A 20,486-nucleotide genomic window follows, 5' to 3' on the forward strand; every position below is an offset into this window, starting at 1 on the left:
TGTGGAGAGAGAAGAGAGCTGGCAATTAGCCGACAGCTGAGCTGCCAGCCCAGAGAAGGAAGGGCTACACCAGCCCTGACAGTCAGCTGGGCTCAAAATGGCAAAAGAGAGCCATGAGGCTAATAGAAGCAAGAGAGCCAGAGAGAGATTTCCCTTCTGTGTGCACTTTTAACCGTTTGCCGACCAGCTGCTGCAGTTTTACTGACAGAATGGCATGGCTGGATGAAACAACATTGTCTCAGGGTAGTTTTGCCTTTTGGCCACTAGGGGCACGCTCACAGCGTATGGCCGGAACCAATGCGAGTGTTGTTAGCCCACAAGAAGACTTAAAGTGGAAGTAAACCCATCTATCGTTTTCAGTCAAGGAAGCTGCCATCTTGGCCTCTAATGATTCTTCAACTGCCATAATTCTGCACATGTGATCAGTTATGAAACCAGCTATTGGATGGTTTGAAAGTTTGGTTGAGAGCACAAGCAATGTGAAAGTTAGCATTTCCGGCATGCCTGGAATGTAAGTGTTTTTTTAAACTGGGTTTACTCCCGCTTTAAAGGATTTGTAAAGGCAGGAGTTTTTTTTTTATCTTAATGCATTAAGCATTTAATGCAATAATGCATTTATCTTATGCATTAAGATAAAAAAAAAACTTTCTGTGTGTAGCAGCCTCCCCAGCACACCCAAATTACTTACCTGAGCCCCATCTCTCTCCAGTGATGTCCACCAGTGTCTTAGCCATCCGGGGCTCTCCTCCTGAATGGCTGAGACACAGCAGCGCCATTGGCTCCCGCTGCTGTCAATCAGTCAGTTAGCCAATCAAGAGGGAGAGGAGGAGGGGCGGGGTCGGGACTCTGTGTCTGAATGGACACACAGAGCTGTGACTCTGCTCAGATGCCTCGATACCAAGCTGCATGCTGTGGGGGCACTCAACAGGAGGGAGGGGCCAGGAGCAGCGAAGAGGGACCCTAGTAGAGGAGGATTCAGGCTGCTCTGCGCAAAACCAACTGCACAGAGCAGGTAAGTATACATGTTTGTTCTTTTGTTTTTTGCTTTAAAAAGCGAGACTTCACAATGAACCCACAACAATAGAATCAGTCTGTACAGTGCCTTGAAAAAGTATTCACACCACTTGAAATTTTCTACATTTCGGCATGTTTGCAATTAAAAATATAAATCTATGTGAAGTGGAAGGAAAATTATAAATTGTTTTCAACAATTGTTTTCAACATTTTATACAAATAAATATCTGAAAAGTGTGGTGTGCATTTGTATTCAGCCCCCTTTACTCTGATACCCCTAACTAAAATCTAGTGGAACCAATTGCCTTCAGAAGCCACCTAATAGAGTCTACCTCTGTATAGTTTTATCTCAGTACAAATACAGCTGCTCTGTGAAGCCCTCAGAGGTTTGTTAGATAACCTTAGTGAACAGCATCTTAAAGGCCAAGGAACACACCAGACAATGTCAGGGATAATGTTTTGGAGAAGTTTAAAGGAGGGTTAAGTTATAAAAAAAGTATCCGAAGCTTTAAACATCTCACTGAGCACTGTTCAATCCATCATCCAAAAATAGAAAGAGTATGGCACAACAGCAAACCTACCAAGACATGGTCATCCATCTAAACTGACAGGCCGGGCAAGGAGAGCATTAATCAGAGAAGCAGTCAAGAGGCCCATGGTAACTCTGGAGGAGTTTCAGAGATCCACAGCTCAGGTGGGAGAATCTGTCCACAGGACAAATATTAGCCATGCACTCCACAAATCTGGCCTTTATGGAAGAGTGGCAAAAAGCCATTGCTAAAAGAAAGCCATAGGAAGACCTTTTTGCAGTTTGCGAGAGGCCATGTGGGGGAAACAGGAAACACGTGGAAGAAGGTGCTCTGGTTAGATGCGGCCAAAATGTAACTTTGTGGCCTAAAAGAAAAATGCTATGTGTGGCAGAAAATTAACACTGCACATCACCCTGAAGACACCATCCCCACCGTAAAACATGGTGGCAGTATCATGTTGTAGGGATACTTTTCTTTAGCAGGGACAGGGAAGCTGGTCAGAGTTGATGGGAAACTGAATGGAGTCAAATACAGGGCAATCTTGAAAGAAAGCCTGTTAGAGTCTGCAAAAGACTTGAGTGGAGATTCACCTTCCAGAAGGACAGCAACCCTAAACATACAGCCAACGCTACAATGGAATGGTTTTGATCAAAGGGTATTCGTGTGTTAGAATGGCCCAGTCAAAGTCCAGACCTAAATCCAATCGAGAATCTGTGGCAAGACTTGAAAATTGCTGTTCACAGACGCTCTCCATCCAATCTGACAGAGCTTGAGCTATTTTGCAAAGAAGAATGGGTAAAAATGTCACTCTCTAGATGGGCAAAGCTGGTAGAGACATCCCCATAAAGACTTGCAGCTGTAATACAGGAAAAGGTGGTTCTACAAAGTATTGACTCGGGGGACTGTATACAAATGCACCCCACACTTTTCAGATATTTATTTGTAGAACATGTTAAAAACCATTTATCATTTTCCTTCCACTTCACAATTATGTGCCACTTTGTGTTGATCTTTCACATAAAATCCCAATAAAATACATTTACAGCGTGAACAAACCCCTTCAGGTCCGCACTCACCCAGGTTACACTCACTCACTGCAGATATACATCATCTGTCCTGTATACACCCACCTTCCTTCCTGTATATAGAGACCTTCCTCCATCACTGACTGCAGATATACAGTACATCATCTGTCCTGTATACAGCTATATAGATATACAGTAACAGGACAGATGATGTATACAGGAAGGAAGAAGGAGGGTGTATATAGCTGTATATAGAAGTATGCGCGGAGCAGAGGGGCAGCTATCTGCACAAGCAGCTTACTGGTCAGGTCCAGCCAAGTATTAAAGAGGCGCCACTCAGCAAGGCAGCTTCCTTCCATTACATCCACAACACAGACAGTGAGTGGTGGGAAACCGGAAGTGGTTCAGCGCAAAGCACCGCCTACCTTCCTCCGAACCTGCCAATTACAAAACAGCAACTGATTCGGTATTCTTTGCAAAGTAAATTTTTGCTATGGTTGTTGATTTACTAAAACTGGAGATTGCGAAATCTGGGGTAGCTCTGCATAGAGACCAATCAGCTTCCAGGTTTTTTTTTTGTCAAAGCTTAACTGAACAAGCTGAAGTTAGAAGCTAATTGGCTACAATGCAAAGCTGCACCCGATTTTGCATTCTCCTGTTTTAGTAAATCAACCCCAATGTGTTTCACCCCATTCACTAAGGTTATTCAAAATCCATTTTGACAGTTAAAGCTTATAGAGAATATTTTCAATGTAAGCATTTTTTTTCCAGGAGGTAGACAAGAGATATTTATTAAAAAAGTAAATACAAACCTAGCTAAGAACTAATTGCATTCAAAATGGCCATATATTCCCAGTGTCAGGCTGGGTTCACACTATTGCTAATTGGATGCGGGTTTCAATTCAGATAGCAGGAGATTGTTGCTGGCTCTCTATATAGCCAGTTCACACATTTCCACAGTGGCTCCACAGGAGCCCTATGTGTCTTTTGGTCTCTTTCAGCTCCAAATTCAGCCAAAAATCTGGGCTGAAATTGGACCTGAAACAGTGAATGGAGACGCAGCAGCTGCTTTCTCCAGCATGAACCCAGCCTAATGCTTGAAAAAAAAAATCTGTTCTTAAAATATATATATATATATATATATATATATATATATATATATATATATATATATATATATATATATATATATATAGTGGTGTGAAAAAGTGTTTGCCCCCTTCCTCATTTCCTGTTCCTTTGCATGTTTGTCACACTTAAGTGTTTCGGAACATCAAACCAATTTAAACAATAGTCAAGGACAACACAAGTAAACACAAAATGCAATTTGTAAATGAAGGTGTTTATTATTAAAGGTGAAAAAAAATCCAAACCATCATGGCCCTGTGTGAAAAAGTGATTGCCCCCTAAACCTAATAACTGGTTGGGCCACCCTTAGCAGCAACAACTGCAACCAAGCGTTTGCGATAACGTGCAATGAGGCTTTTACAGCGTCCTGGAGGAATTTTGGCCCACTCATCTTTGCAGAATTGTCCTAATTCAGTTACATTAGAGGGTTTTCGAGCATGAACGGCCTTTTTAAGGTCATGCCACAACATCTCAATAGGATTCAGGTCAGGACTTTGGCTAGGCCACTCCAAAGTCTTCATTTTGTTTTTCTTCAGCCATTCGGTGGTGGACTTGCTGGTGTGTTTAGGATCATTGTCCTGCTGCAGAACCCAAGTTCGTTTCAGCTTGAGTACACGAACAGATGGTCGGACATTCTCCTTCAGGATCTCTTGGTAGACAGCAGAATTCATAGTTCCTTTTATCACGGCAAGTCTTCCAGGTCCTGAAGCAGCAAAACAGCCCCAGACCATCACACTACCACCACCATATTTTACTGTTGGTATAATGTTCTTTTTATGAAATGCAGTGTTCCTTCTACGCCAGATATACTTGGACACACACCTTCCAAAGAGTTCCACTTTTGTCTCATCGGTCCACAGAATGTTGTCCCAAAAGTCTTGGGGATCATTAAGATGTGTTGTGGAGAAATTAAGACGAGCTTTGATGTTCTTTTTGCTCAGCAGTGGTTTTCTCCTTGGAACTCTGCCATGCAGGCCATTTTTGCCCAGTCTTTTCCTGATGGTGGAGGCATGAACGCTGACCTTAACTGAGGCAAGTGAGGCCTGCAGTTCCTTGGACGTTGTTGTGGGGTCTTTTGTGACCTCTTGGATGAGTCGTCGCTGCGCTCTTGGGGTAATTTTGGGCGGCCGGCCACTCCTGGGAAGGTTCACCACTGTTCCATGTCTTCGCCATTTGTGGATAATGGCTCTCACTGTGGTTCGCTGGATTCCCAAAGCTTTGGAAATGGCTTTATAACCCTTTCCAGACTGATAGATCTCAATTACTTTCTTTCTCAATTGTTCCTGAATTTCTTTGGGTCTCGGCATGATGTGTAGCTTTTAAAGTGGTTGTAAACCCTTACAAACCACTTTGACCTACAGGTAAGCCTAGATTAAGGCTTACCTGTAGGTCCAAGCAATATCTCCTAAACCTATATGGTTTAGGAGATATTTGCCCGAAAATGGGCACCGCTGTCTACGGCGCATGCGCCGTAGACAGCGCCGCGCAGGCGCACTAAACGCGGCAAGTCCAAGAATGGAGCTGCCTAATTTGCCGACTCCCGTGCGCATGCGGGGGAGTGACGTCATCGCGGCTTCGCCGAATGACAGCGGCGGAGCTGCGAGACGCGACTCCCGTGCGCATGCGCGGGAGTGACGTCATCGCGGCTTCGCCGCTGTCATTCGGCGGAGCTGCGAGACGCCACCAGCAAGATGGATGCGGCGGACTACAGGGGACAGCGGCGACTTCGCTGGCTCCTGTGTCAGGTAAGTGACACATAATGAGCTACTATGCGATGCATAGTAGTCCATTATGCTTTACCTTTGCAGGGAAAAAAAGAGGAAGTAAACCCATCAGGGTTTACTTCCTCTTTAAGGATCTTCTGGTGGACCTTAGGCCGCGTACACACGCGGGGACTGTTCGCCCAACTTTGTCCGCTCAACAGTGTTTCGGCAAACAGTCCGCTCGTGTGTGGGCTTTCAGCGGACAGTTTCAGCGAACAGTCCGCTGAACAAGGTTTTTCGGAAATTCCGAAAAACTGTCCGCTGAAACTTTGTTTCAGCGAACAGTCCCCTCGTGTGTAGGCTTGTTCGTCAAACTAAGTTCCGCGCATGCTCAGAAAGGATTTACACGCCGAAAGTTATAATGCAGTGTATAGGACGTCGTATTTTTCGTCCCGTCGTACGTGGCGTTCACGTCATCGCGCACGGTTTCAGCAAACTGTTCGTTCGTCGTGTGTGGCCATGTCCGTCCATGCTAATTTTGAGCGGACTGTTTGCCGAAACTGTTTGACGGACAAAGTTGGGCGAACAGTCCCCGCGTGTGTACGCGGCCTTACTGTGTCAAGCAGCTCCTATTTAAGTGATGCCTTGATTGTGAACAGGTGTGGCAATAATCAGGCCTGGGTGTGGCTAGAGAAATTGAACTCAGGTGTGGACAACCACAGTTATAGTATGTTTTAACAAGGGGGGCAATCACTTTTTCACACAGGGCCATGATGGTTTGGATTTTTTTTCACCTTTTAATAATAAACACCTTCATTTACAAATTGCATTTTGTGTTTACTTGTGTTGTCCTTGACTATTGTTTAAATTGGTTTGATGTTCCGAAACACTTAAGTGTGACAAACATGCAAAGGAACAGGAAATGAGGAAGGGGGCAAACACTTTTTCACACCACTGTATAGTAAATGCACAATGAGCCAAAAACATATATTATTTTTATATTTTTCCTACAGTGTAAAAGTTTGGCCATACTTTGATTGAAATGTGGCAGGTTCACCAGGGACTGGCTGAATTTCGATCAGTGTGGACTCCTCTGCTCGACAAAAGTTGATTGTTTCTGAAAAAAGGGCAAATGAATGGGATCCTGGGAAGAAGTCTTGATGACGAAACTGGTCAGAAGTGACGTCAGACGCCAGAAATGCCATAGTGCCCATTTTCAAAGTGGTTGTATTTTCACTGAATGGGGGGGGGGGGATAAAACCCTAAACCTGCGCAAATGGTGATAAGCAGGCCTGGACTGGCCATAGGGCGGACCGGGCATTTGCCCGGTGGGCCGTGGCCACCCGCTCCAAAGAATGTTGCTGTTTAGGCCGCACAGCAGGAGGTAAGCGGCGACCGCGGCCTGAACATGGTTAACACAGGCCGTGGCCACCGCTCGCCGCTACCGCTATGCGGCCGTTCTGTGTCTCCTCCGGTGGAACTGGCGGCTGCATGGGCTGAGCTGTGTGTCTCTCTCACACACAGCTCAGCCTCAGCGCCGCGCTGACAGTTCCACTCTCTGATCCCAGGGGCTGCTCCTTCTCCTCCAGCCAAGGTGTCCGCACGGTGAGGCAAGGGGCGGGGCTGCTGTGAAGACGTTTCCCCCGCTCGTGCCCACCCCTTCACTTGTCGGCAGCACATGTGAGGAGAAAGCTTCCCTCACCATTGGCCACAACAGAGGACCAATCAGAGACCTAGAGGGGCATCATGGGAAATGTAGTCCCAGAGAAAGGTAGCCCAATTGTTTTCAGCAGGGAGCTGACTACACTCCCCAGCATGCACACTGCTGGGGAGGGGGGGAGGGAGAGAAAAACCTGGAAACAAACAGAAGTGCCTGTAGCAGCTACTACAGGAGACATAAAAAACGAAAGAGAGGACTGTGCTGGGGAACTAATACCCCCAGCACCACCAGAGAGAGCCATGCTGCACCACACCACCAGAGAGAGCCACGCTGCACCGCACCACCAGAGAGAGAGCCATGCTGCACCACACCACCAGAGAGAGAGTCACGCTGCACCGCACCACCAGAGAGAGCGCCACACTGCCCCGCACCACCAGAGAGAGAGCGCCACGCTGCACCGCACCACCAGAGAGAGAGCGCCACGCTGCACCGCACCACCAGAGAGAGAGCGCCACGCTGCACCGCACCACCAGAGAGAGAGCGCCACGCTGCACCGCACCACCAGAGAGAGAGCGCCACGCTGCACCGCACCACCAGAGAGAGAGCGCCACGCTGCACCAACCACCAGAGAGAGAGCGCCACGCTGCACCACACCACCAGAGAGAGAGTGCCACGCTGCACCGCACCACCAGAGAGAGAGTCACGCTGCACCGCACCACCAGAGAGAGAGTCACACTGCACCGCACCACCAGAGAGAGAGTCACGCTGCACCGCACCACCAGAGAGAGAGAGAGAGCCATGCTGCACCACACCACCAGAGAGTCACGCTGCACCGCACCACCAGAGAGAGAGCGCCATGCTGCACCGCACCACCAGAGAGAGAGAGCGCCACACTGCACCGCACCACCAGAGAGAGAGCCACACTGCACCACCAGAGAGAGAGCCACGCTGCACCACCAGAGAGAGAGCCAGGCTGCACCACCAGAGAGAGAGCCACGCTGCACCACCAGAGAGAGAGCCACGCTGCACTGCACCACCAGAGAGGGAGCGCCACACTGCACCTCACCACCAGAGAGAGCCACACTGTACCACACCACCAGAGAGAGAGAGACATGCTGTTCCTGCACCACCAGAGAGAGAACCATGCTGCACCGCACCACCAAAAAGAGAGCAGGTCAGTGTCACTGGGCAGTGTGGGCACAATAGGAGACAGACAGTACTAGCGTTGTATGGCCACAATAGGACTGGGACACTGTAATATAAAGGGGACTGCACTGTAAAGGGGCACTGTAATCATTGCAGTACCCCTTTACAGTGCAGTTCCCTTTATATCACCGTGTCCCTGCACATTACAGTGTGGAGGACCGACACCAGCCACCCCCGCAAATGTCTACCAAATTCATACCCCCCCCCCCCCCCGGTCCCTGGAAAAGTTGGCTGCCCAGTCTAAAATGCCCGGGCCTATTTTTTTTCCCAGTCCGGGCCTGGTGATAAAGTATAAACAAACAGTATTGGTGAGAGCAGCTCGTTGTAAAAAAATGTATGTGAGAGAAAATTAATTGGTGAATTAATTTGAACCGCGCTCTCTTTTAAGGCAAAAAACTTAAATGTGCAATAAAGTACTATAAAGTGCTAGTGCATAAGAAGTGCATAACAGATAATGTCAGCAAACGATTTCATATAAACCAAAAAATAAAGGTCCATAAATAACAAAATCTAGTGAATGTCCAAAATAAACTCAATTCTGTGCATGTGAAGCTTCTTTATTCGGGTGACCAATAAGGAGTGACTAGATCTTCTACCATCATCACCTGCCATACATCCTACTCACCAAAACTCCATGACACCCATTACAGGTAGTCAAAAGCACTAAAAAGATTATGCCAATAGGAGGTTGCTCCTGATCTCAACACCAGTCTGACAGACGCCCAATCATCAGTGGAGAAATGAAAGGAAGAAGAGGACTCCCAAAGTGAAGTATATCACACTTTATTTAAAAAATCCATGTGTGGAGGAACGCCGTTTGCCATTAACTGAGATACCCCATATACACGTAATCTGACCTTGCATTGCCCTTGTCTTATCTAATGCCACCAAGTGCCTGGCCACCTTAGATTGAAATCAATTGATCCCTAAACAATGAGCCAGCGTAGCTATACCTGGCTGGTAAATTTAGGAGCAACTCTGCCCAAGCACCAGGGTGCTACATCCTCCCCCTGCCTACAAAACTATGTCTCGAAGTTTGCAGAAAAATAATAATAATTTGAGCTCTCAAGCCTGAGAGTGAATGTCCTGGCAAAAACTGTGATGGGTGGGGAAACAGGGAAAGAATAACAATAAGAACAGTATACCACATGAAATAAAAATGAGTATTAGACACATGACAAATGGTAGTTCTGAAGGTGGCACACCACCTAAATATTTACAGGCAAAAATAGAGAATGACCTTACTTTCTATCTAATATACTGTATATATACAGTGATAAAAAGATATAAAAAGGGTTAGTGTTGTCATCAGGTTAGATCCCTGTCTCCCTTGTCCAAGGAAGAGGTACCAATACAGCAACTGAAAGAGAAATAACAGCAAAGGGAATGCATCCTATCTTATAATAACACAAGATATATACACGATTAAGTGGTCTATTAGTTGTCCTCAGCCGAGAGCAGCATAGCAGTGTAAATACACCCTATAATATGTCTACATTATAAACTCAATGAAAGTGGGCCCCATCCTCAACGGAGGATAACACCCCCTTACCATTGATCCAAAAAGAACCTTTACTTAGCATATTCAATCAAATGCTCATTATATGAATAAAGTTCACCCAGGTCAGCACTGCTCATGCCACCTGGTGACTAACACTAGAAACAGTTCTGATGCATGGGTTATTATTTACATGAATGGTAAGAATTTAACACAAAACGTAAAATAAGGTATCTCTGTGCCAGCCAATTAGATAGGGGAAAGTGGATATTGCTGCATGCACCGAAAGGGGTTATTCAAACCCAAAAAAGAAAAGGAATTATTGAATGGAATAGTGCTGCGTTATAGGAGGGTGGGGGGGGGGGGGGGGGGGGTAGTGGGGTTGAGGGAGGGTGAGGTAGTGGGGTTGGGTGGGGGAGGGGTATAGAAGTGAGAAATGAGGCTATATTAATACAAGGCAAAGGAATATATATAAATTATATGCCGTGGCCTCCCGTAAATGTATTTCTGCTACTGTTCTTTGCATACATTTATCTCATGATGTTTACTGTTTTACTTGAAAAAAGCACCAATAAAAATATTTTCAACACTAAATTATATGCCCTGGCTATAGTGTTGTAGAAAATAAAAATCGCAGTTTGTTTATATATGAAAAAAACTCCCTGTAGTGCGAGAATACTCAAATAAATTAATATCAAATATATATAAATAATATTGTAAAGTATCTGATTCTAGTAAATCGTGAAAAAACAATCCATAAAAATTCATAAAAAACTCAAAATAAATGTCCGTGTAAACCACTGCAGGAAATATAAGGTGCAAAATTATAGTGATCCAAAATAACGCATATAAATTGCCAATAAATGTCCGTGTAAACACTGCAAAAGATGTGCAAACTTCACAATATTTGCAATACTGATAATGTCCGTGCAAACAAAGCAAAAGATGAGCAAACTTCAAGTGACCAAAAATGTCACAAATAAAGTGCTGGTGCTGCTAGGTAGTGCAATACTGGTGATGGGTGATTTTTTCTTTCTCCCCTTCTCCGGTAATTAACCTTACTGCTGTAAGGTTACAGCATAATAATAAACTTTATTATAGGACCCTTGTGTGTCCCCAGGAGGGCCGTCCCCAAAACCGGTCTCACTGGTATCTGGTCATATGATGTCCTTTTAAGTTCACTTGGAGCGAATGTGTGGTCTCTCTTTTGCCATCGCTGGGGTAGGTGGACCTCATAAACAGGGCAAGAGGGATGCTCGATAGTGTAGTAGTTTAACCACCTCAACACAGTGCACTTACACAGACCAATTTTCAGCTTTCCGCGCTCTCACAGTTTGAATGAATTACTCAGTCATGCAACACTGTACCCATATCAAACTTGCGTCCTTTTTCCGCACAAATAGAGCTTTCTTTTAGTGGTATTTAATCACTAGTGTTTTTTTTATTTTTTGTGCTATAAATAAAATAAAACGTACATTTCGTGAAAAAAAATGCCTTTTTCTTTGTTTCTGTCATACATTTTTGCTAATTAGTAATTTTTCTTCATAGATTTTGGCCAAACTTTATACTGCTACATATCTTTGGTAAAAATAACCCACATTAGTGTATATTATTTGGTCTTTGTGAAAGTTATAGAGTCTACAAACTATGGTGCCAATCACTGAAAATTGATCACTTCTGATCAGGCCTTCAGTACATCGGGTGTACCTCAGACACTAACAAGTCAGGAAAGTACAAATACCCCCCAAATGACCCCTTTTTACAAAATAGACATTCCAGGGTATTAAGTAAGTAGCATGGAGAGTTTTTTTAAATTGTCATTTTTCCCCATAATTCTTTGCAAAATTAAGATTTTTTATTATTATAATTTTTTTTTTACAAAATTGTCATATTATCAGGTTATTTCTCACACAAAGCATATGCATACAACAAATTACACCCCAAAATACATTCTGCTACTCTTCCCGAGTATGGCAATACCACATGTGTGAGACTTTTACACAGCCTGGCCACATACAGAGCACCAACATTGATGTAGTACCTTCAGATGTTCTACGAGCAAAAATTACTCATCTCATTTCCCAACCACCTATTACAATTTTGAAGGCCCTGGAGTACCAGAACAAAGGAATTTCCCATAAAATGACCCCATTTTGGAAAGCAAACACCCCAACGTATAATCTGTGAGGCATAATGAGTCTTTTGAACGGTTCAATTTTTTCCAGAAGTTTTTGGAATATGTGGAAAAAAATGAAAACGCTTTTTTTTTTTTTACACAAAGTTGTCAATTTATAAGGTATTTCTAACACATAGCATGTATATAGCAAAAATTACACCCCAAAACACATTCTGCTACTCCTTCCGAGTATGGCGATACCACATGTGTAGGACTTTTACACAGCCTGGTCACATAGAGAGGCCGAACATTGAAGTAGTACCTTCAGGCGTTCTAGGAGCATAAATGACTCATCTCATTTCATTCATACCTATCACACTTTTGAAGGTCCTGGAGCACCAGGACAGTGAAATTACCCACAAAATTACCCCATTTTGGAAAGCAAACACCCCAACGTATGTTCTTTGAGACATGGGCTGCAAATAGGTACTCGGGTACTCTGATTGGCTGCAGATAGGTACTCTGGTACTCTCATGGCCTGGTGACAGGTACTCAGATACTCTGATGGCCTGGTGACAGGTACTTGGGTACTCTGATGGCCTGGTGACAGGTACTTGGGTACTCTGATGGCCTGGTGACAGGTACTCTGATGGCTTGGTGACTTGTATTTGGGTACTCTGAAGGGCAGTGACAGGTACTCAGGTACTCATATGGACTGTGACAGGTACTCGGGTACTCAGATGAACTGTGACAGGTACTCAGGTACTCAGATGAACTGTGACAGGTACCCAGGTACTCAAATGAACTGTGACAGGTACTCAGATGAACTGTGACAAGTACTCAGGTACTCAGATGAACTGTGACAGGTACTCATATGAACTGTAACAGGTACTCGGGTACTAAGATGAACTGTGACAGGTACTCGGGTACTCAGATGGGCTGTGACAGGTACTCGGGTACTCAGATGGGCTGTGACAGGTACCCGGGTACTCGGATGAACCGCGACAGGTACTCGGGTACTTTGTTGGGCTGTGACAGGTACTCGGGTACCCGGATGAACCGTGACAGGTACTCGGGTACTCTGATGGACCGTTACAGGTACTCGGGTACTCTGATGGACCGTGACAGGTATTCAGGTACCCTGATGGACCGTGACAGGTACTCAGGTACTCTGATGGACCATGACAGGTACTCTGATGTGCCGTGACAGGTACTCGGGTCTTCTGATGTGCCGTGACAGGTACTCTGGTACTCTGATGGACTGTGACAGGTACTCAAATACTCTGATGGACTGTGACAGGTACTCTGATGGACTGTGAGTGACAGGTACTATGAGGGGTGGTGACAGGTCCTCTTTATTGGGGGGGGGGGCAATCAGTGTGATTAGTGTACACTGTAGGCGGTAACGAGATGTTATCGCAATCTCCTCCTCACACACGATCGGTGTGTGAGGAGGAGAACCCGGTAACAACTCGTTACCGCGGTTTGTTTACATTTTAGTGATCACGTGGGTAAATAGCCGGCCAATGGCTGTTTACCAGCATCAGTGACGAGCAGTGTTCCCGGAGAACATGCCGCCACCGACATGCACGCGCAGTGCGCTCGCGATCGCACGCATGCGCCATGCACAGTGGGAGTGTGACCATCTGTAATCGGCCGTGATGAAGTGGTAAACAGCCATAACCAATGGCTGTTCACCCCCTTCGGTGGCGAGCGGTGTCTCCGGGACACGCCGCCACCGAAGAAACAGGGATGCGCGCACGATCGCGTGCATTCCCTGTTTTTTTTTATTTTTTTATTTATTTTTATTGAAAGTTTTCAACACATTGATAACATACAAACATAGCCTCCCCCCCGCCCATCCCAACCACTCCCTCCCCCCACCCAACAAAACTCCCGCCCGTGCAGCCCTCCAGTCTCCTTCCGGAGCTCAGTCTGTAATCATCGACAGCATCACACAGATAAGAAACACATTATTTGTACCGTTACTGAGTATTCAGCTACCCGAGATGGGAATGTAAGCCAACCCAAGGGGTAGCACCTCCCTACCCCTCCCCTCACCCAACATACAAGGAGTATGCCGCCAGTCGAGAAATCAATTCACAGTGTCTGCGGCATCAAGCCAACACCTCCACACCCTCTCAAATTTGTTAGGACACCCTCTGCTGAGATAAGTGGCTTTGTATAACGGTAAAGCTTTATTAATTAAACCTTTCCAATAGGAAACCGTAGGAGGTTTGGGTTTCTTCCAACATAGCAGGATAGATTTGCGTGCATAAAACAGCGCCAGAGAAATCAGAGTCCTCTGCGCCTTTCGAGGTGCCAACTCCTCCACCAATCCGAGCAAACATACCGCGACTGTGACTGGAATCGGCACCGAAAGGACAGAATGTATAACCTGTGTCACTCCCTTCCAGAACTCCTCAATCCGCGGACACTGCCAAAGCACATGGTCAAAATCAGCCCGGTCAGCTGTGCAACGCCAGCATCCCCCCGTCCCGGTACCGTAGATTCTAGCCAGTCTGGCAGGGGTGTAGTATACTCTATGTAAGAGTTTAAACTGAATAAGTCTGTCTCTAGCCAAAACTAGGGTCTGAAACGGGTACCCCCACATGTCGTCCCAATCCTCCCCTCCAAAGTCAGGTACCAAGGCACTCCAAACTTCTCTACATTGTTGGACAGGTTTCGGCCTGTCCAAGAACAACATTTTGTACACAACGGAGAGAGGCTTTTTTAGGTCCTCTGTCCGCAGCACAATTTCCAGAGGCGACACCCCCAACTGCAGAGCCCCCGGACCGAACTGAGAAAGAAAAGCGTGTCGCAACTGTAAGTACCGAAAAAAATACCAATTGGGAAGATCATGTTTCACCTTAAGCTGATCAAACGTCAAAAGCTGCCCCCCTCCTACCACATGCTTTAGCTGTTTAACTCCTACCCTGGCCCATATCACCGGATCCGGTATGCCCCCAAAATGTGACAATTTAGGATTGAACCATAGAGGAGTGTCAGGAGACCAACTCCCATCTGGCTGTTTCATCAAGGTCTGCGCTTTCCCCCAGGCCCGGATCGTTGCCCGCATAGAGGCCGTCAGGTCTGGTGAAGCCCCGGGACCTCTATACACCAAATGGGACAGACTCTCATATGAGCCCAAGAGGGCCGCCTCCAGTACATTCGCCGAATCCCCGTCCTCCCGTGTCAGCCACCGTCTAACGACTGTGCATTCCCTGTTTAAACGGGAGGCCGCCATATGACAATAGGTGCGCCGCCTGGCCATCATTTGACTGCCGGCGGTCAGAAAGTAGTTAAAAATTTTATTGATACAGCATAGTAAAAAAAAGTACTCACATAAAACAATGGTAACTGGGCAAAACAGAAACGAGCAGCGAGCTTGTATACATCACTTCCGGTATCTCGTTCTCATTTCCGGGATCTCATTTCTCCCTGGGAAACAAGATACCCTTCTTCTTTACGGACAACTCCAGGGACAAGAGGCACAGCCGCATTCAGACACAAGCAGCTAGGTCATGGTGCAAGGGACCACACTTTGGGACATAGGTTCCCTGTATATCAGTTATAGTGGAACACTCCTTGGCCGGTATATAGTTGCGCTTCGTGCTTGCTTTGACTGGCACAACGGTATTATCCCCTTTTTATGATCACAGGCATCACTTCCCCCATAGGCACACTGCTTACACTCCTCACTGGCTTACCTGGTTTTGGTGCTCATAGGGAGATAACTTCCAACAGATGCCCTCCACAGCATCCACAGACAACCCAAGGCCTCAACTGTGTGGTCAGGCCAGAACATCTCTCACAAATCAGTTCCAAAGCCTCATAGCCTCCGGCCATATACAGGGCAAGCTTACCCTTCTGTGTATACCATACTCCGGTGTCAGTCAGGACAAGTTTTGCATCAGTCGGACCAAACCAAACACCCGGAGCGTACTTCTTCCAATCCGTCATCTCACCTACGAACTGTGCCATCTTTTCTCCAACCCACAACAAGACACACATGGCAGCACTTCCTTATCCTCCTCTGCAGAGGGCGAACTCCTCCCCCTGCCAACGGATTTGTGCAGATACATTGGTAGTAACTGTAGCGCCCGCCTTCTTCATGCTGCAGCGTGCCAAAACTGTAATGGAGTCCATATTGGAGTCTATTTTAACCCTCACAGTGCTGGCGGGAAATGTCAAATGACCAGGCTGATCCTCTCCCATGAGCAATGAGAATTGGTTCTTCCCCACATTGATAGTATGCGTGACAACACAGTTTATTAGAAGTGTAAATGTTACTTGCCACCTTCCCACAGAGCCAGATGAAATCCAGATGAAGCTGAAGCTAGGGACTACTGCTGTGAGGATGACGCCTTATCCCCACATTGGCCGGCAAATGTAGCAAGGTCCCAGGCCTCCTCCAGGATAATGAGAACCTTTAGAGCCAAGAACTGCTGACATCCTTCTGTATATGGTGGGTTGCAAGGCATAGTGGGTGTAGTGCAAGGAAGATTCATAGGTGCCAGACACTTCTTGAATGCAAAGTGATTTTATTTCTCTTAACAGAACTTTGGAAGAGAGGGTTAGGGCCAGGACACCCTTAGGTAGTTGCAGTGTTAATTTGGCAGAATCTGAGACTTCTACAGGTAGACAGCCATGCAGGGAAAGGCGTCCAGCAAGTGTATGCATGTGTAAGAATGCTGTCTCCTGTGGCAACAGTTTTAAACAGTTTCTAACATAAAGTGTAACAGTTCCTTCACTTCCACTACAATCACTTCTTGTAGTTCTTCAACCCACTGAGCTCCCAGCCTTTCTCACACTAGACTAGATGATTTACTGCCACTAAATCCGTTGAGCTCTTCCAATCTTCACTGTAATATCTTCCTCAAGCGGTCACCCCCACTTCTCTGCTGGGTCCCGTGCTTGGCACTCAAGATACTTCTCAAGCATCACCCCACTGGTCTGCCTGGTTCTTGGCTTGACACACAAAGCTGCTCTGCAAATGTCTTCTCGCTGAAGTTTCCCAATTCTTCAAAGTCCTCGGGTTGGTGAGAATACTGCTCAGGTACTTGCTTCAGCTAGTCACTGTGGTCCCTGGTAATAAGGTGATTTGTCCCTTAGTGGCGACAGCTTCCCCTCTACCCCCGACCATGACATGTTCTCAGGCCTGCAGAACCGTCACTTCTGGTTGGACTGCCAGCCGCAATCCCAACCCTGCGCTGCTCTCTTGCTTCTGGATAGGCCCTCAGACAGCCTAGCAGCCAGATGTGCAGAGATAGGCCTAGATTCCAGCCTAGCAGCACAGGCAATACAGCACACGTCCACCCAGACAGCCGTCAAAGTGGCACCGAACCCCAATCACCTGACTCCACACAAATATATAGGTTCTCCCAGCAGGCCTAGTGGTTTAAGAAAACCCCTGCCCATTGGCTGAGCTACCTCATATACTCATAATCTGACCTTGCATTGCCCTTATCTTATCTAATGCCACCAAGTGCCTGGCCACCTCGTATCAAAAGAGAGAAGTGCAGCAATTGAAATCAATCGCCCAAATCATCCCCTCCGCTCCTCCGAGGACCTCCTGCTTTCTAGCTCCCTTGTTACCTCCTCTCATGCTTGCCTTCAAGACTTCTCCAGAGCCTCTCCCATCCTCTGGAACTCCCTGCCCCAGTCTGTCCGATCAGCCCCTACCCTGTCCACCTTAAGGAGTTCCCTGAAAACTAATTTATTCAGGGAAGCCTATCCCACACCCACCTAACTGTCCCCGAGCCACCCCATCAAATCATTCTCTGCAGCTATTACCTTTTGTACCACCACCCCCTCCCTTTAGAATGTAAGCTCTACAAGCAGGGCCCTCCTGTACCATTTGTATTGTTCTGTAATTGTGTTGTCCCCCCTATACATTGTAAAGTGCTGCGTAAACTGTTGGCGCTATATAAATCGTGAATAATAATAATTGACCCCTAAACAATGAGCCAACGCAGCTATACCTGGCAGGTAAATTTTGGAGCAACCCTGCCTAAACACCAGGGTGCTACACACATTTGCATGCAGTGGATTTGGATCACTTAAAGGGATATGCACTCTTTTGGTAATATGGAAATGTGAGTGATTTGAAGTTTATTTTAGGTGTTATGTATAAGCAATATTGCGCTATATTATTATTTTCTTTTTACTTCTGGGGTTTACTTGCACAAGTCACACTGAAGAGCAGCAAAAAGAAGGAAAATGGTTTATTAAAGCACAGATTTTTGTAAGTCCGGTAAGGAGTTTGGAGTGTCTGAGCTGAAGTTAGTCACTTGGTGGAATTTTTATATGGGTATTAATAGGAAATGTACATCTACCATATTATAGAGGTGAGAGTATCATTTTTTAAATCAATATTGCACTATATTGGTAGTTTTATTTTGAGGATATTTATGCGAGATGGCTATTGAAGCGCAGACACAAGGAGGCACAGAGTTGAGGAGAATCTAATAGCTATTGATTGGACATTCACCAAGTATATGAAGGGTAAGGGTATAAAAAGAACACCGGAGAATAAATACACACACATGGTTATTTATTGACACAGAATTTTATTGATAAAGTGAACACATAGGATAAGATTTCAGGCATTGTGAGTTGAGCATACCACACTTTATTATATTTCTTTTTTTTTTTGAGATCACTGTAAAGGAAGATTGGATTCAGAGGAAGGATAAAGAGAAGAATAAGTTGATGGACATATGACGCCTGATCTTCGGTTATACAGAGATATTATTGAACTTGTGATCTTGGAATTTGAGAGCACTGGTCACTTTTATTATTGATATCTCTTTCTGTAAGGTGAATAGATTGATTCTTGCTGCTAAGGGAAGAAATATTGATTCCAGTGTTCTGTTTAGGAATATTCATTGGCAAATGAATGGCAAGTCCATCATTTACTGCTAAATTTGCCTTATGTGTTAAAAAACCCTTTAATGCATCCCTATCTGAATGCAGCATCTTTTTGCTGAGGTGTGTTGTACGCCATGGCTCTCATGCTGGATAGCACCACTCCAGGAAAGTGCTCACTGCACAGATTAATTGCAGCGCAGCAGTATCACGTTTTGCTAAGCATTCAAAACTGAAAACTGTGCTGTACCATGCTCAATGTACAGCGCGGAGCATGAACAGCTTGACGTGCTGTCAGTTTTGCAGTCCTTTTAAAGTGAAACACCAGACTAATGCATATATATATATATATATATATATATATATATATATATATATATATATATATATCTATATATATATAGATATATATATATATATATATCTCTATATATATATATATCTATATATATATATATATATATATATATCTATATATATATATATATATATATCTATATATATATATATATATATAATATAATTAAAAAACCTGTATAATAATAATAAATAAATATATATATATATATATATATATATATATACATACATTAGTTATATATATAAACACATTCATTTAGTTATAAATTCCATCAAAAATGTGTATCTCCCTTCATTTTCTTTCTCAGTGACAATGGTCACCAATATAAATAGAGGGGTAAATTTCCCCAATGGGGACACAAACAAGAATAAGAATTTGAACATATTGGGGGAATTTACTACTGAAGCACACAAAATCTGTTGCAGCCATGCATATAAACCAATCATCTCCCAGGATTTATTCTCAAAGCCTAATTGAACAAGCTGAGGTTAGAAGCTGCATCAGATTCTGTGTGCTTCAGTTTTAGTAATTCGCCCCTATATATTATCAAATGGTGTAATGCTCTTTAAAGAGGTTCTTCAACTTGAAAACAAGAAAAAAAATTAAGTCAGCAGCCCAGGGATTTAGCACTGTCCTCACCTAAGCCAGCTCTTCGGCCATCTTTGGGTCCAGGTGCAGGCATGTTTACTTTGGGAAGCCGGCTGTGGCTACTTACGTGCATGTGCTTTGTGAATGGTCCCACAGCTTTCTGGGACCCGTGACATGTCCCAGAAAGCTGCAGTGGAAAGAAAAAGGGGGGGGGTGAACTTCCGATCACCGCAGCGATCCAATTGGAACTGGGAGTGGGTGCCTGTCAAAACCAGGTACCCCCCTTCAAAAATATATAGTGCCAAAAGTTAAAGAGGAGTGGGGGAGGCAGACAGGCGGAACTTCCCCTTTTGGGTGAAGTTCCCCTTTAAGGCTGTACTCCAGGGAAAATTCAAATCTACCCTTGCAGTGGGGCTCCTCTAGTGCTGCAAGGATCTAATACTAGTTCTGTCTAGATTACTGTTAAAAAGCAGTTTTACTTATCCTATCCCTCACACCTGCAGACTTCCGCTCTCCCCATGCGATCCCTACTTTCCAAGCTGATTCTCATCTGTTACAGACACTCTGACATCATCATGTACAATGCAGGGTCAGAAGTGCTGCATTGTAAGTGCCACTAAGGGCCCCAACAACCCAGAATGTTGGAAGGAAGAGGAAAATACTGGCTGCTGTTGTGGTAGTAAGAAGTAAAACTGCTCATTAGTGATACAAGTATTTAACCATTGCAATGCTGTGACCATCCACTTGGGTAAGTTAAAACAGCACGTTACACCAAAATTTACTCAGG

General features: G+C 45.1%; 1 protein-coding gene across 1 annotated transcript in view; it reads right to left on the minus strand.

Moving 5' to 3' along the window:
• SPSB1 (splA/ryanodine receptor domain and SOCS box containing 1) overlaps positions 1 to 20,174 on the minus strand; it is a 301,792-nt gene extending 281,618 nt beyond the window's left edge. Inside the window, exon 1 of the mRNA XM_077458052.1 lies at positions 20,170 to 20,174. The gene's annotated coding sequence lies outside the window, so the exon portion shown is untranslated. The remainder of the gene's footprint in view (positions 1 to 20,169) is intronic.
• Positions 20,175 to 20,486: the final 312 nt, after the last annotated feature.

Source organism: Lithobates pipiens, unplaced genomic scaffold (genome assembly GCF_037356315.1).
Source record: "Lithobates pipiens isolate NorthernLeopardFrog02 unplaced genomic scaffold, aLitPip1_a1.2 Scaffold_27, whole genome shotgun sequence".
Classification (NCBI taxonomy): domain Eukaryota; kingdom Metazoa; phylum Chordata; class Amphibia; order Anura; family Ranidae; genus Lithobates; species Lithobates pipiens.